This window comes from Somniosus microcephalus, unplaced genomic scaffold (assembly GCF_052327205.1).
Source record: "Somniosus microcephalus isolate GS21.2 unplaced genomic scaffold, FLI_Smic_1.0 scaffold10, whole genome shotgun sequence".
Classification (NCBI taxonomy): Eukaryota; Metazoa; Chordata; class Chondrichthyes; order Squaliformes; family Somniosidae; genus Somniosus; species Somniosus microcephalus.
The window spans coordinates 616,164-626,331 of NW_028225197.1; the positions used below are offsets into that span (position 1 = coordinate 616,164).

General features: G+C 47.5%; 1 pseudogene; it reads right to left on the minus strand.

Moving 5' to 3' along the window:
* Window positions 1-4,686: 4,686 nt before the first annotated feature.
* Window positions 4,687-6,680, minus strand: LOC147083966 (uncharacterized; annotated as a pseudogene).
* Window positions 6,681-10,168: the final 3,488 nt, after the last annotated feature.

The window sequence follows — 10,168 nt, forward strand, 5'->3', positions numbered from 1 at the left end:
CCTACAAGGCTACGGACCAAATGCTGGAACGTGGGATTAGTGTGGATAGCTCTTTGTCGACCAGCACGGACAAGATGGGCCGAATGGCCTCCTTCTGTGCTGTAAATTTCTATGATTCTTTGATTCATTGATCATCCCATTCCTAAGCTGACTCTGTGTTAACACCTCGGACGAGCTGTCCCACGTAGGGAGACTCCCTCAACCTGTTCGATAGCAAAATACTGCAGATGCTGGAAATCCGAAATAACAACAGAAAATGCTGGAAAAACTCAGCAGGCCAGGCAACATCCGTGGAGAGAAATTAATTGTCGATGTTTCGGGTCGAAACCCTTTTTCAAAACTGGAAAGGAAATGAAATAGATCGAAAGGCAGGGCTGGGACAGAACAAAAGAAGTGAAGAGACATTAAGAGGTATTCAGAACGAGACGAGATGGTGATGGTGGAGACAAAAGATGGCTCAGATTAGGTGTGAAATGTTCTGGCAGAATGAGAGGCAGCTGCCATGTGGGAGAGAGAAAAAAAAGGAAAGGGGGGAAGGGAGAAACCGCAAAGGGGTGGATAAAAAATATAAGTAAAAATGTAATAGGGGCCGAGGTTATGATCTGAAATTGTTGAACTCGATATTGAGTCCGGAAGGCTGCAGACTGCCTAATCGGAAGATGAGGTGCTGTTCCTCGAGTTTACGTTGAGCTTCCGTGGAACAATACAAGAGGCCAAGGACGGTGAGGTCCGAGTGGGAATGGAGCGGTGAATTAAAGTGACAGGCGACCGGAAGCTCGGGGTCACCCTTACGGACTGAGCAGAGGTGTTCCGCAAAGCGGTCACCCAATCTGCGTTTGGTCTCCCCAATGTAGAGGAGACCGCATCGTGAGCAGCGAGTACAGTATACTAGATTGCAAGAAGTACAAGTAAATTGCTGCTTCACCTGGAAGGGGTGTTTGGGGCCCTGGACAGTGGGAAGGGGGGAGGTATAAGGGCAGGTGTTACAGCTCCTGCGCTTGCATGGGAAGGTGCCGGGCGAAGGGGAAGGGGTGCTGGGGGTGATAGAGGAGTGGACTAGGGTGTCTCGGAGGGAGCGGTCCCTATGGAATGCTGAAAGGGGAGGGGAAGATGCGTTTGGTGGTGGGATCACTTTGGAGGTAGCAGAAATGGCGGAGGATGATCCGTTGAATGTGGAGGCTGGTGGGGTGAAAGGTGAGGACAAGGGGAACCATGTCGTGGTCCCTCAACCTGTTCTCCCGGTTACAGAACCAGTTTGTCTCTCAGGAATGCCTGAGGCTCTGTTGTCTGGGCACCAACTCACTCGTGACCTCACTCGTTGGAACAAGTCTGCTGCCTGAGCAGTTTGCAGTGTTATTAGGTCTGTGGGTCTCTTAGCAACCAGCTCCCTTATCGAGGCAAAGGGCCCAACTCCTGACTTTGGGTGTTATCATTACAAACTTCAGCATTCTCTGTCTTTTAGCTTCAATCTGTCTGTGTCCACCCAGTGACAACACTGAGCTCCTCCCTCCAACCACTGACACTCGCCCTCTTGCTGAGAAAGAAAGACTTGCATTTATATAGCACCTTTCACAACCTCAGGATGTCCCAGAACACTTTACAGCCAATGAAGAACTTCTGAAGTATAGTCTCTGTTGTAATGTAGGAAACACGGCAGCCAATTGGTGCACAGCAAGCTCCCACAAACAGCAATGTGACAATGACCAGATAATCTATTTCAGTGATGTTGATTGAGGGATAAATATTGGCCCCAGGACACCGGGGAGAACTCCCCTGCTCTTCTTCAATGTAGTGCCATGGGATCTTTTACATCCACCTGAAAGAGCAGACGGGGGCCTCGGTTTAACATCTCATCCGAAAGACGGCACCTCTGACAGCGCAGCACTCTCTCAGTACTGGAGTGTCAGCCTAGATTTTTATGCTCAAGTCTCTGGACTGGGACTTGAACCCACGACCTTCTGACTCAGAGGTGAGAGTGCTGCCCACTGAGCTAAAGTGCCTGGAGCTAAGCCAGCTGGGATACTTGACATAGGATTACATCGGATATACGGCACAGAAACAGGCCATTCGGCCCAACCAGTCCATGCCGGTGTTTATGCTCCACTCGAGCCTCCTCCCGTCTTTCCTCATCTAAATCTATCAGCATAACCCTCGATTCCCTTCTCCCTCATTGGCTTGTCTAGCCTCCCCTTAAATGCATCGATACTATTCGCTTCAACCACTCCCTGTGGCAGCGAGTTCCACATTCTCACCACTCTCTGGGTAAAGAAGTTTCTTCTCAATTCCCTATTGGATTTCTTGGTGACTATCTTATATTGAGGCCTCTAGTTATGCTCTTCCCCACAAGTGGAAACATTCTCTCTGTATCCACTCGATCAACATTTTCCATAATTTTAAAGACCTCTATTAGGTCACCCCTCAGCCTTCTGTTTTCAAGAGAAAAGAGACCCAGCCTGTTCACCCTTTCCTGATATGTATACCCTCGCATTTCTGGTATCATCCTTGTAAATCTTCTCTGCACCCTCTCCAGTGCCTCTATATCCTTTTTATAATATGGCGACCAGAACTGTACGCAGTACTCTAAGTGTGGTCTAACCAAGGTTCGATACAGGTTTAGCATAACTTCACGACTTTTCAATTCTATCCCTCGAGAAATAAACCCTAGTGCTTGGCTTGCTTTTTTTATGGCCTTGCTAACCTGTGTCGCAACTTTTAGTAATTTGTGTATTTGTACTCCGAGATCCCTTTGCTCCTCTACCCCACCTAGACTCGCACCCTCCAAGTGATAAGTGACCTCCCCATTCTTCCTACCAAAATGTAATACCTCACATTTATCTGTTCAGCCTTGGTCACTCTGCAAAAACTCTGAAATGTTTAATAATGAAATCAGGGAGTCAAAAAGCTGAGGTGAGGCAGTTTAAAAAGACAGTCCCTGACCAGAGATTGCTGGATGCTGACACTCGGTGCTCACGGGGATAGAATGTCCCATTCCCCAGGCACGGACATCCAGCACCTCAATCACAGCAACAATTCACAAAACAATAGCAATATAACTTGGAGCAGAGGCGGTTAAGTGGAGCTGTGATCGAGGTGCTCAAAATTAGGAGGGGTTTTGATTGAGCAAACAAGGAGAAGCTGTTGTCACTGGCAGGAGGGTCGGTAACGAGAGGACACAGATTTCAGATCACTGGCAAAAGAATCGAGAGAGGAAATGAGGAGACTTTTTTTACACAGCGAATTGTGATGATCTGGAATGCACTGCCTGAATGGGAGGTGGAAGCAGATTCAATAGTAACTTTCAAAAGGGAATTGGATATATACTAAAGGCAGAAATTTGCAGGGCTGTGGGGAAAGAGCAGGGCAGTGGGACTAATTGCATCGCTCTTTCAGAGAGCCGGCACCAGCACGATGGGCCGAAAGGCATCCTACTGTGCTCTATGATTCTATAACATCAGCTTCTCTCTGCTCACTAGTACTGAGAGAACAGAGAATAATCTTTAAATCCAGCCCAGTTATTGGGGGCTCTTAACATTAACAAGCCCCAGTTGCCTGAATTAACATGGTTCAGTCCTGGATGTGATTAAAGGCATCGGAAACAGTGGAATCGACCCACCGCAGTCACACTGTGGACACTCTGGTGTGTCAGCGGGTGGGATACACCAGGGAATCCCTTTCCACACACTGAGGTTGACTCTAATGATCGGGAGTCCCAGGGTTTCGGACACCAGATAATCAAGCTCACAAGAACACAAATTGTCTCTCCAGGCTTTATTAAGAGCGCTGCATAACACAGATCGGGTGATAATTCCCTCAATCTGGAGAATAGAAGTACAGTGGATTCACGCGCGATCTTCTCGAGTCTGTTCCAACTGACAACGGCTTAAGTGGCCTGTTCTTATACACAAGCTTGGTTACCACTGTAAGAACCGGGTTTTTCTGGTCCTCTTCTTGAGTTCCGTAGTACGAAGAATTCCAGGCTCGAGGGTTCGGAGAGTTAAAACAACATCATTTTATTCATTACTGTCCGGAGTGGTCATACAGCATATCGACAGTACATTCGTGTCCCGAGGGTCACCCCGGGTTAGACACGTGGTGCCAGCATTTATGTCCCCGGGAGATGTCTGACCCTCTTGATGTTCCACACGCCTTCTGGCTAAGAGAGAGAGAATACCGGTGGGGAAGCCCCTATTATACCGTGGGACAAGGGTCACTACATCACTTCCCTGGCAACAAGTGTTTTGTTACATCACTTCCCTGGCAACAAGTGTTCTCCAATGGGAATCACTCAAGCCCTTTTGCTTTGACCATGATCTGGTCTTCAGTCTGGCAAGCAGGCCCTGACTTGTCTCACTGCTGTGGGCACCGAACAATGGCTAGTCAATCATTCTCTGGTCAGCAGTTAGGCCCTTTCAGTGGCCCTGATCTGGTCGTTAGCACTTCGTTAACACTTGGCCTCAGGCTGAGGCAGATTCTCTGTTCTGCTAGCTTTTGCACTTTGCACAGCTGGGGCTGCTTTTTAATCTAATCTAGACTTTCCTTGTGTGAAGCCATTTTTGTAAGCCAATTCATTGCCCATTTTATTCACGTTTCCACATCCCTCCCTTTGATTCTTTATACAATCTACAAGAATCATTATATACAAGGTATACTCTTGATAGTGCACTTTATCAAAAACATACCCTGTGGCTCCATTTTGTTTGTGTTCTGGCCGTGAACACAACCAAAAGGGTTTTAATTTCGAATTTACAGATAACTGTGTAGGACCGAACAGGCTTCCTCTGGGGGTTCCCCCTGCTTTGCTGTGTCTACTTCTACCCTAATTCGGGAGAGGCGAGGGGGTATAGTAGCTCCTGCACGACTTATACAACATTTGATACTATTTACAACAATAATAATTCCCAAAATTACACCACTTATAACAATCAAACCATACAGTCATTTCTGTCCCAATGTTTTCAGCCATGCAGACCATCCTTCACCCCCTCCGGCTTCAATGAAGTCGGCCAGTTGATTTTTAATCTTGTCTATAGCGTCTTGGATATTTTGTCTCTCACTATTGACGTTTGTAATGCATTTGTCTCCTATAATCACACACCTCCCTCTTGTGCCAAGAGGTAGTCCAAAGCATATCGGTTTTGCATGCTAAAAAGACGTAGGGTTGCCATTTCCTTATTTATGGCGGTTAATGCTTTAATGGTGCTATTGCCCAGGAGGGTGATTCCGCACATTAGATAATTCCTATTCTTGGCTGCTATCACTCCTGCGCCCCCTCCCAATGATATGGCCGATAGAATACCCCACCCTACTGAGCTACCCAGTGTGGTCGGATCTCGCCAATCTGCACAGAACTCCTCGGAGACTGCCCGGTGTTTCCGTCTGGATGGTGTACTGGTGGGGCAGGGAACAGCTACGGGGGCGATTACTCCTACTGCGAAGAGAGAGGGGAGTTTTGGCGTCGCTGTTGTATACGTTCCATTGAGGAGGAACGCAAACCCGTGCTTCGCTCGGTAACATTTGACCTCTCGGTTATTAACCTTCTCAAACTGTGTATAGTAATAGTTAAGGGGGTCATTTGAGTTTCCCCCAGACCCAGACAGCTGGAATGTATCAAATGGGAAGATCCATTTACCGGATGATACATGGGTCCCGTTACACTGACCACAAATGAATTGACTTCCTGCTGTGACATTAAAGCACCTTTGTTCCTCGCATGTACAGGCCAGCTGGCCCCTGTGTACCTGACAGTGGTGTCGGGCACACTGTTGTTGTATGCAGGTATTGTCCTGGGGGACAAGGGCATATACGCATCCCCATCCTTTACCCGTAAAACACAGGGGATAGCTACCTGACGTTGTGCAATTCTTACCCATGAGCCCTCGGCAACCGGGGTCTGTTGAGCTTATTAGCTGCACGCATTGCCCCCGAACGCCCTGGCTATATCGACCCGTCTGGCCCTTGCATGTCTGTTTCGTTGTGTCGGCGGTATATAGTGGGAGGGGTTGCCAACCTGGTGTGGCTGCAAACAAGGATTCCACTGATGTGGCCAGGGGGTAGCATACACTCCGGTCTCCGTGTATCTGTAGGTGGGTCCGATAAAATAAGTTATTCTCTATGCCTCCTACCCATGTTAGAAAAGGGGTAAAGGAGATGGCTAGCAATATGTTGATGGGAATCATGGTACACAATAAGTCCAATTTATTCTTCTGTTGGGGCTCCTGTCGTATCTCTTCACGTGTGACGCGTGTATCCAAGCCTTCTTTCCTTGTACTTTCACGGCTGCTCCTGTGGTCAACAGGATGACATACGGACCTTCCCACTTGTCTTCCAGGGGGGCTGGCTTTATTTTCTTTACTCAAACTTGTAGCCCGGGGACTAAACTGTGTCCTCCCGGTGGGGGTTCTTGCCAAGCTGCGCTGACCTGTTGGGAAGCAAAACTGACAGCATCTGTTAGATCTTTACAATACTTTAGTACTGTATCACTTAGAAGATGAATGTCAGCCCTACGTAGATCTATTGTTCCGGGTAGCGACATTGGTCTACCGGTAACGACCTCCTAGGGGCTGAGTCCAGTGGTCCTATTCGGGGTGGCTCGAATACTACATAGGACAAGGGGTAGGGCCTGAGGCCATGGCACTCCTTCAGAGTGGTACTTAGTGAGCCGTTGTTTAACCTGCAGCTGTCAGAGAACCTCTGTTTCCATAGTTGTCCAAAGTCATGAGCGATGCCAAAAGCATATCTAGAATCGGTATATATATTGGCCGTCTTGTCTCGAGCATAGAGACAGGCTTGGGTGAGGGCGACTAATTCTGCCTGTTGTGCTGAGGCCCCTGCTCCCATACTTCCTGCTCGTACTACTGCGAATTCTGTTGTGACCGCCCACCCTGCCAATCGAGTTCCTTTTTCCACAAAGGATGACCCATCCGTGTAAAGGACCATTTTGGGATTGTGTAAGGGTAGTTCCTGTGTCTCAGCCCTCTGCTGCTCAACTTTCGGCACTTTCTCGAGAGCCAGTTTCTTCCCCGAGATTTCCCTCGGTCGATTACACTGTAGTTAAAAGTCTCACTTGCTAAATACACCACCTTAGTCTTCGGTACTATGTTAAGCCCCAGTTTCTGGTACACCAGGCCGGCCCCAGCTTCCGACAGATAGCCCTGATTGAGGACAAGACAGTCTCTGCCAAAGCAGCACGGACAGCAGAGCTTCTGCAGCCACTTGGTCCATTTAGGGTTCAGCTGACCATACGGTTCCTCATTTTTAGTTTTAAAAACACCGATAATTTTCCCACCGGGCTCGGGGATGAAGTAGCTGCCGCTCGAGCCCTGGCTGATGCGCTGTGGGAAGATGCCGATCTCCTGCGCATGCTCGGCACGCCACACCGCCTCGCTGGAAATGGACATCAAGCACTCAGCGGCGAAGTAATCGCGGCAGGCGAATGCAGGCATGGCTAGGACTGGAAGAAGGGCTCTCTCCGCTTTCTCTCTCTCTCTCCTGTAAGGTGCTTGGATTAAAAAACGCAAATCTCCAGCTGGACTGGAACCGACGAACTGAGCCCGATGCGCCGTGGCCCCGATGCTTTGTCTGGCTGCGTTAAGTAGGGCGTTTGCTCGTCCAGTGACGGCCATATTTACTATTGCCGTCAGGGCGGCCGACTCTCTTGCGCTAACTACTACTGCTATAACCTGGTAATAGGTATAAATTCGGAGATTTCGGCCGCCTACTTCATGTTTTTGTAACCTGATGGGGGCAAGGCGTGGGGGTGGTTTTTTGGTTATATCTTCTTCGTCTGATGGGTCCGTAAGAGGGGTATTTATTTTAGCAATATGGGCTTCGTTTGATCGGGGTTGGAGCGTGGGCTGCTCATATGCCGGAGGGGCTGTAGGGGGCGCTGCAGGATAGGTAGGATACAAAGGCGTTGGAGTAATCATCACCACTCCGGGACTTTCCCTGTGTATTTCCCTTTCCTTCTTGGTTTTTGCCTTCCACTTTTCTGCTCTTTCGTTTGCTTTTTCAAGGCATTTTTGGTGTTTCTCTAACTCAATTTTGTATTTTGTTATCTGTTCATGGAGAGCTGTTTTTTGTTCTTTCTCTTTGGCCTCTGCCGCCTTCCAAGTTATTTCCCCTCTCTGCCTACACTGTTTCAAGGTGGCCAATACCCAGCCCGTTTTTCTTTTCCCTCCTTTCATACGGGTGGTCTTGCCCCATGCTCTTTTTATATCATCAAGGGACCATTGTCCCTTTGAGGCACCAAATTTTTGTTCGATATTGTTAAGTCTGTGTGTTATAATGAGAATTACTACACAGACCACAAGAGTAACGTTTAACAGGTCTTTACTAGTCGAAGGTCCGGGCTGAACTGCCCAATAAATCCTTACACAGCACTTATATACCGGTGTGGTCACCACCGCTATTACAGTATACCACAGCCAAGATAAAGTAGTGCAACCCTTAAAATAGTTCTCTTAAAGGTGGAACGGTTACATACACTACAATCCTCCCTTTTTAGCTTAACAGTATATATTCCCCATTAAACATAACATCATAACATATATACACAACTTCATGTAAAAACAGTTCACAGATTCAGTCTCTGAGGCGGCCTCCTGATCCGAGACGGATAACGCCTTTCAGGGGTCTCTGGTTCTCGTTGCTGTGGTGACTCATCTAATAGTCCTTCACTGGACTTAACAGCTTGAACTTTCATAACTTCAGAACCAGCATTGTTGACTTCTAAAGGCTCGAGTACCTTGGGAAGTTTTTCTGCTTCCAGACTGATTTGGCTCAGTTCGGAGGGACCACGTGTGTGACCTGGTAGGGGTGATAATGGTTCAGATGAGTCATCATCTTCTGCTTCCTCTCTATTGTCTTCTATTTCCTCCCTCACTTCAGCTTTTGCTTCTGCCACCAATTCCCTGAGTGGCTTATTACTGCTGACACTGCTCACAAAAGGGTGCTCTTCCTTCTTAGCTTTCAACTGATCGATGAATTTGACATATTCCCTTTCTTGCTCAGCTTTGATTCGTTTGGCCTCATCGCGCAGACGGTTTGTGTGTTCCTGTTCCATTTTCTCAAGCAGCTGCTTCTGCTGTCTTTCCAGATTCTCCCACTCTGTGTCAAAGAACTTTTTCTTTGCATTCATCTCTTGCTCAAAACGGCAAATCATTTGTTCTAATTGCTGTTGTAGTTTGAAATTGAGTTGAGTTCGAGCCCGGTGTTCCTCAGAAATGTGCATGTCTGTAGACTGGACAGACTCAGAATTCTCTGTCAAACTATGTTGTTGTTGTTCAGTGGAATTCTGTTCTGATACTTTGTTCTCTTCTGAAGCATTTATGCACTCCTTCGTTTTTCCATCATTAGTCTGCAAGTCCATTTTAGACTTGTCTTTTGCACATGGGCTGGGCTTACCATCATCAGTTCCAGGGTCTGAGCTGATTGTCTTCACCGAGTTCTCACTCTCTGCTTTGTCACTGTCACTGCTGCATATGCCCTCATCCAATATTCTGGACAATCGTTCAGGTTTAACATCTTTTTTCTGGAATCTACCGTTATTGCTTTTAGGGAGTGCCAGCCCATATTTATTTTCCTGATCCACTCCCGTCCCAGAAGTGGTGGACCTCCCTCAGGTAGTACATATATGTCCATTCCTTGGTGTTCTTTGCCCTTGTGTATCACCTTGACTTTTATCTTTCCGATGGGGTATACTCTTTGCCCCGTGTATGTCTGCAATACTATCTCCGTATCCCGTAGGGGAATATGTGTGAATAACCTTTTGTAATCTTGCTTATTCATGACCATCAACGCCGATCCGGTGTCCAATTCCATCTTCACTTGGACTCTTGCTATCTGCAGTGTGACCCAGATAGTTTGTCGGTCAGCTTCCTTACTCACATTGTGAATTCTCAGACTACCCAGTTCCTTGCTGTTGGAGTCTGAATCCGAATTCTGTTCATCCGAACTCTTCTCAGCCACCTTATGTACCTTTCTGCACTTTTCCTGCGGTGACTTTTTGTTGCTGGTCTTCTTTCCTGACCGGCATACTTTAGCTATGTGACCAAGCTTGCCACATTTTCTACATCCCTGGTTTTTAAACCAGCATTGGTTCTGATCGTGTGTTGTCTTTCCACAACGATAACATTTCGTTGTACCCAAAGCGATTTGATCTACGCTGAGT